The 7,332-nt window shown below is 36.8% G+C and overlaps 1 protein-coding gene across 1 annotated transcript in view; it reads right to left on the bottom strand.

The window, feature by feature from the left end:
- The window catches only part of LOC105362377 (uncharacterized), a 154,725-nt gene that overhangs the window by 5,345 nt on the left and 142,048 nt on the right, over positions 1-7,332 (bottom strand). The gene's annotated exons all lie outside the window — the stretch shown is intronic.

Raw genomic sequence — 7,332 nt, 5'->3', positions numbered from 1 at the left:
CAGACGCACGCACGAATGAACTCTCACGCGTCGTTTACAGAAATATCGTGGCTCGGCTATAAATAATCGCGACTTGCGCCCGTGCAAGAGAGAACCTTACCCTCGGTGTAACTCGACAACGATGAGACGGTGGCGCTCGAGGACGCGCGTGCGGCCTCCTTTAAGGATACCGCGAGGGCGCCATGCAATTTTCGCGTACCCACTGGGTCACGGGCGCCCGGACTTACTGCCGATGAGATGGGACAAGACGGGAGGGAGTGACTGTTGCATAATAAATGTTTATAAGCTGCTCTCTCTCTCTCTCTCTCTCTCTCTCTCTCTCTCTCTCTCTCGTCTTCGCTTTTGCGATGTGTCTTTGCTAAAGTGCAGAAGGGGAGTAGCTCGAGCCTCTCAGCATGGAAGGTCCCGAGGATTTTGGGATTTTGGGAAGGAATTTACTTGCGTGAGAAATGATCAGAGGGTAATACACTGCGCCGGCACATGTGGGAATATTCCGAGACCATGTATCCTTTCTTGGAATATTTCGGCTCTACCGTAATAAGGACTCCTCTAGTGTAACATTTACAACGGTGGTGATTGCTCTGACGAGAAGCCGACCTTTATGATTCGGAACGGCTCGTTTGTAAAGTTCACTCTTTCGACGAGGAGTATTGTCCATGTTCCCGAAAATGTTTAAAGGAGAATTTATTATGCCTAACCTAACTCACGTCACAACGAGTTTCCTGTAATAAATCAGGCGCGACGTTCTGTTTTATTTAAAATAAAATTTTGCTTTAACCTCGATATAAAAATGATTAAATGCCGAGTTGAATTTACACGACTTACTGGGGAATGAAAAATTATTATTTTGAGGCATGTGTATTAAACTAAAAGCCGCTCATGCTGCTTTATTTAGGTCGTACGTACATTTAAATGTGTGCGCGCACAACGAAGAAGACGGCGATATAGAGGAGCAAGAGTGAAAACGAGAAGGAGTAAATAGGAAAAGGAGCGAGTGTAAAAGAGAAAAAGAGAAAGGTAGGGGAGAAACGTATCCGCCGATCGAACACGTTGGTTACCGAGGCCTCTTTTCGTAATTGTGATTGTATTTTGTATAACACATTGGAGCCAAAGAAAGGCTACACGTAAGAACGGATAATTTTTATAAAAGACCGCCAGTCTATGGGATTCTTCCTTGTCACATACGCATTGCTCAAGTTTTACACGCTGTTCTTTGTTTAATCGACCTTCGGATCGCATGGATTTTCTCGATAAATGAAAACTTTCGGATGTAATTAAATGTATTGATGTGAAACTCCATTTTTGTATTCGATTGACTAGATTTAATCGGCGAAGGCCTAGTTAACTGACACTCTTAATTATCATTTAGAAATTTATTTATTCTCTCCTGTAATTCAACATAGCAAGAAATTTAATAAGTGTATCATGAAAGTGGAAGAAGATTCGTTAATATTAGGTATTTTGTAAAATTTAAGCACATTCTTGCAAATTCAAGGATATTTTAGCACTTACACAAATATACAACGTTTACATTAATCATTAAAAAGATTATTCAATCTTGAATAATATAAAAATCGCTATCTAAATTAATTATTCTTTCATTGCAAAGACTGTAGCTATCTATTGAATATAATTTTTTTCCTACAATTTTCATAACGCTGATGAATCATCATTGCTTCGACTCTACGTAATGTTGTTTTTTATTACTATTATATTGAATAATAAAAGTCTGCGAGCGAGAAGGATGCTTCTAGAGAATCCATTGGCCAAACTTTTAGAGGAAAATAGTTTAAAACTTCGGACTTGACTGGCTCACGTTATGACCCTAAACGAAATCCTCGACAATCACAACAATAAACGAACCTCGTAAGCGACAAAACCGATGTCAGCTCGACGACATCCCATCTCATGAAAAGCCCACGGACGTTTTTACATCAAATCCAACGATTTAACCTTGTTGAGTTTCAGGTGTCGAATTCACACTTTCATCAAAAAACAGCACACCTGCGAACTATTGACGTATTGCCTCATTACTCATACTTTCATTCAACATTACTTTCTAATTATCCGTACACTGTCATAATTATTAAATAATTAATTTTACAAGGTTCTCGACCGCTCTCTAGGAGTATGAGTGCAAACCGCACTCAAAGCATTTAGATAAATAAAATGCTTTATGAATTTTAAATTTAAATAGTACCGAGCGATCATTTTAATAAACGCGCGCGTACACATAGACATTATATACTTTTCATTAGACATTCAGCGATGGATTTTATATACAACTATTGCAGTATTGAAAAACAATGTTCTAACGACATTGAATTGTCAAAAACCGTCGGCGAGTCGTTTCTGCATTTCAAACATCCCTATATCACCATAGGGATGATATGTAAGTAATAGAAAAGTCAACGATCGGGGACAAATTGCGGGCGCGAGAAAGTAATCTGCCGCGGCGGCGATAAGTGGAGCGTAAAACGGTGAAACGATGTCACAACACCGGAGGTGGTGGCGGTGGTGGCGGTGGTGTCGGCGACAACGGCGACGATAAAACAGGGAAGAGCCTATGAGGGAGAGAGAGAGAGAGAGAGAGAGAGAGAGAGAGAGAGAGAAAGAGCTCGCAAAAGGATTGTACGTGGAAAATACAACAGAGGCGTTAACGTGACGTAGCAGTGTTGCCAATTGTGTAGGATTTTTCTGGTAGTGCGACCTTACTTACATACGCAGGCACACAACTACACATGCAATTATGTACATTACGCGTATGGTTCGACTGGCTGTGTGCTCAATACATATGCAATGCTTCGAGTGATAGGGAGCGACGAGGAAAAGTTAAATGGGGAGAGAGAGAGAGAGAGAGAGAGAGAGAGAGAGAGGTAGGGAGACTAAAAGAAGCCAGTGTTACTAACATTTTACAAATAATAGTTTTCAATCTTAACTTTAATGTTGCTCTCAATTTTCATTCCTAAGCTAATACCTCGCAATAGGAATTTCGTTAAATTTATTACTTGTTTACTGAATAATATAAAAATAAATTCTACCTGAAGCCTAGCAGTTTGAAAATTGTTGAAGGTTATGCTGCGAATATATGAAGTATATGACTCGAAGATAAGACTATGATTCAACAAACGAGTTTTCAAAACTTTCTTCCTTTTCTTTTTCTTCCTTTACCTTATATATTTAAGAGCATGCGATTGGTCTTAAAAATTAACTGTTATTTCGCATATTAAAATTATAAAACAATTCAATCGTTATTTCATATTATTCACAAATCTCAACAATAATTTCAAATTCTGACGTACTATTTACGTAAATATCCAATTTATTTTGCGAACCTAAACGCTATTGCTTATTATTAGCCAATAGTAACGATATTGGTAAACAAACGAATGCGAGCGAAAACTTTTTAAACGATATAGTACACGACGGTACACTATTAACTTCATCAATAAGCATTAAAATTGAGTAAAAATTTTCATATTGAAACCGAAATTGAAAAAAAAAATAATAATAATAAATAAATTACAGCTTACGTTATGCATTAATTTATGCTATTAAGCAAGTTGAATCATTCCGGCTCGTAAAAAGCAAATCGTATCAATGACTAATTTTTCGTCAAACGATGTAATTCATCCATAAAAGCGCAATATTTTGCGAAACAATAGCGACGGATAAGATGACAAGGCGAGCCACGATAAAAAATCAAGTATAAGCAAGCGATAAGCGCACGTGTTGTCGCGTCCTCGTGACGAATCGATAGTTTCAACTAAGCGTTCGGAGGCTTTTATTGAAATTTCGATATTTCCTTACTGCGTGCATACCTTGCCATCCATGTGCACGTACACCTGGAACGGTAAGCCGAAAGCAACGGTTACTTACGGGCATCGGGAGGGGGTAGGGGTTCAGTGGGGGCGAAGGAGGAGGAGGAGAGCGAATGCTCGATTACGCCTGTCAACTCCAATGTGAGATAACGGGCACAGTGGTACACGTTATTACGATCTGCACGGTTTTTGTTCTCTTTCCGTTGATGTTTATTTTCAAGCCATACGTGTTTCATTGTTACGCGCATGAAAGTGAAGAAAAAACACGTTTTGTTCGAAAATCCGGTCTTAAATAAATGATGTGCGCTTTTCAAGTTGAGTAAGCTTGTCACTCGATCGTTATTCGATCGAAATAGTTATACGAGCTTTTACTTGAAAGTACGTCGGTAATTATAAGTTCTCGAGACATTTAAATGCTTTAGAAAAAGGCCATTCAAAAGTTATGTACTTTTGAAAATGTTGATCAGTAGCTTTATTTTTATGACGAGCCAAAGTTGATTCAATGTGATGTACTTTTATCTTTTATGCTCTTCAAAATTTTAAAATTATTTATAGCATTCGTTGTCGTCGTCGTTGTTGTTATTAATTGATCTTATTAAAAATCGTTTTTCCTTTGACTCTCAATATAACTGAAATCGCCAGTATGAACGAGTGACGCAAGAAAATGACTTATTATTATTAAAAATAAATATTATTCTGCATGTATTGGGATAAATTATGTATTTTTACGACCGACGAACGTGTCTTGTAAAAAATTACAGAATCTATAACGACCATTAAATAATAAACTACATTTTCGTTAAAATGTGCAGCCATTAAATGTTAGAATTTATTGGTGAAATTAATGCCGAAATGAATTGCCAAACCATTACTCAAGATAATAATTTTCGAAATTGAACTTGTATCAGTTACCGAACGATTGCCTCAGAAAATCCAAAGATTACCCACAATTAATTCTCCCACCAAAACTCATCGAGTGCTACACTTTCCAAGCGCGCCAAATTCAAAATCTTACATGCGCACCAGAGTACCGACTCACTATTTACCTCGCCAATTCATATTTGCACGTTGCGTAAAAACGTGTCGTGCTCGCTTCTAATGCGACGCGAAAGTGAAATAAAAAAGAATAAACACAAGTCACGTGCACACGTGTGCACAATTTGCTGTCTACGAGCAATGACAACCACGAACTTTTATGATAACAAAAGTATTTATTTATTTTTTTCTTTTTTCTTTCTTTTTTCTTTTTTTGCTCTAGAAATCAATCGGAAACGAAAATTTATATAATGACGGTAGAATGAAGCTCGACTCGTGTACCACTAGCGGCAGCGACTTTTTGCGCTAAAAAAGAAAGGCGAAAATTTTCGCAAGTTTCTAACTCGTACTATCAGGGATTTTGCGTCACGACCTTTTCTCAGTCGCTGGCAACAACGCGGATGACGTCGGCTCGGGTCCTCGTTTCGTGATCGACGATATTATATGCACCGAGTCCCTGCAGCAGAGCTTGCGAAATGTAGAACTAGCGTGACCTAGTATTATGTCGTCGTTTGTTATTGCTCTGTTTTTTTCATGCTTAAAAGCTTTTTCCACTGGAGAACCTCATTACATTGTTGATCAATATACCCACACAGACACACAGACAAACAGACACAGAGAGAGAGAGTGAGAGAGAGAGTCATATATGTATTTATTTTTTCATAATGTTTTAAAATGTTATTAAATTGCGTATTAAATTACGGAAAAGTGGGGTGACATTTTGTTACTTTACCATTTAATGTGTTTAATCAAGAGCCAATATATATTTTTGTCAAAACAGCCTAATTCTCTTGTATACATTTTACAAACAAACAAACAAACACACAACAAACACACACACACACACACACACACAAATATACAATTATATGTGTGTGTTTTTGAGTTCGTGCGCGCGTGTGTATATGTACGTATGCATATAGAATATGGAGGAATTAAATTAGGTATTAACAAGGACTTGAAAACATCTTTGTAAGAAAACAACAGTCGTTAAAGAAATACGTTTTAATCATTCAATCATTAAATTACACAGTGACGGAAATTCAAAAGGTCGGGTATTACTTACGTACAACTAAGCTCGCGAAAAATTGGAATTTCTAGTTTAGATATTGACGACCAATTTATTTTAGTAAGTTGATGGAAAATATAATAAATACATATATTCTATTCGTCACCATGCACCTACAATTAACGAACGTAATTATCAATGCATCAGTTTTACCAAACAGTTTTTAATTAACAAATCTATTAGGTGATTGATCGATTTTAAATTAATGATGCAAATAACGCAAACGCGCAAATTGAAATAATTGCATAAAAAATCTTAAAGGGAATCTACGCACGGAGACAAAAGTACAGGTGACGATAGATTTTGGTTTAACAAAGGATTTTTCAGGCTATATTAATTTGTAATTTATATACTTTCGGTTGAAGAGGGGCAGGCAGTGATGACGATAAAACCCTGCATTATTATTGAATTATTATCGAATACTTAATAACTTGATCGAACCTTAGGATTTTCCATTACCTTTCACCAAAGACTAATTTTTCTATACACAAATCCCGTTAAAATAAATGAACTTCAAAAAAAGAAAATACCACCGCGATATTATCATCGTTGCCGATATACAATTTTACCGTTAAAAATATTCAATACTTATTCGATCGGATGTCTATATTATTGTGTAAAAAAATTAATAAATAAATAAATAATAAAAATACAAGGCGTTTATATATAAAATTATCAACAGGGCGCTACTTTATCTCTTTAATTATTAATTTACTACAATTGTCTCAAAAGCCTTTGAGCAATTCATAAATAATTATCGTTGCAAAAACAGTTCCAAGTCTTTTTGTATGATTTAATTTCAAAAATGTTTACCCAGCAATGAATGTCAGCGTTTTGCTTTAAAATTATATTTATTATGCTTTCGTTAAAATTATCGATTTGCGTAGGTAACGAAGTTGAAAAGTTTTGTAAAAACGAAAAGCATTTGCATCGACAGGCCTCTTTACCCAAGACCACAGTTGAAAATAAATGGACAACTAAAGAAACACGCGCGAACGTTTGTTTGTACAGAGTCCAATAACCGTGGTATGCATTTTAAAAAAAAGGAGTTTTTACGCCGAGTACGATCATTCAGGTATTAAATCATCAGGATTATAAGATGATGGCAAAAGGTGAATATTACTAGACGCCGCCACCATAATACAAATTGCATCAGGACGAGGAGTGGGACTTTTCGCGTATTGTAGACGGGCAGGCAAAACACCAGAGACATTATCATCGCACTGCATTTGAGGATCTGAAAAAGCAGGGAAAAGGATACGAAAGGATGAGTTGGAGAACGAGGGTAGAAAGTACGTGCTTAAATAGTCAGAGAAATAGAGATAGAGATAGAGAGAGAGAGAGAGAGAGAGAGAGAGAGAGAGAGAGAGAGAGAGAGATATTTAGGGGGGGGGGGGGGGGGGGGCG

This window comes from Ceratosolen solmsi, unplaced genomic scaffold, assembly GCF_000503995.2.
Source record: "Ceratosolen solmsi marchali unplaced genomic scaffold, CerSol_1.0 scaffold35, whole genome shotgun sequence".
Taxonomy (NCBI): domain Eukaryota; kingdom Metazoa; phylum Arthropoda; class Insecta; order Hymenoptera; family Agaonidae; genus Ceratosolen; species Ceratosolen solmsi.
The sequence above is the reverse complement of the archived record's forward strand: the minus strand, read 5'-3'. Positions and strand labels throughout refer to the sequence as shown.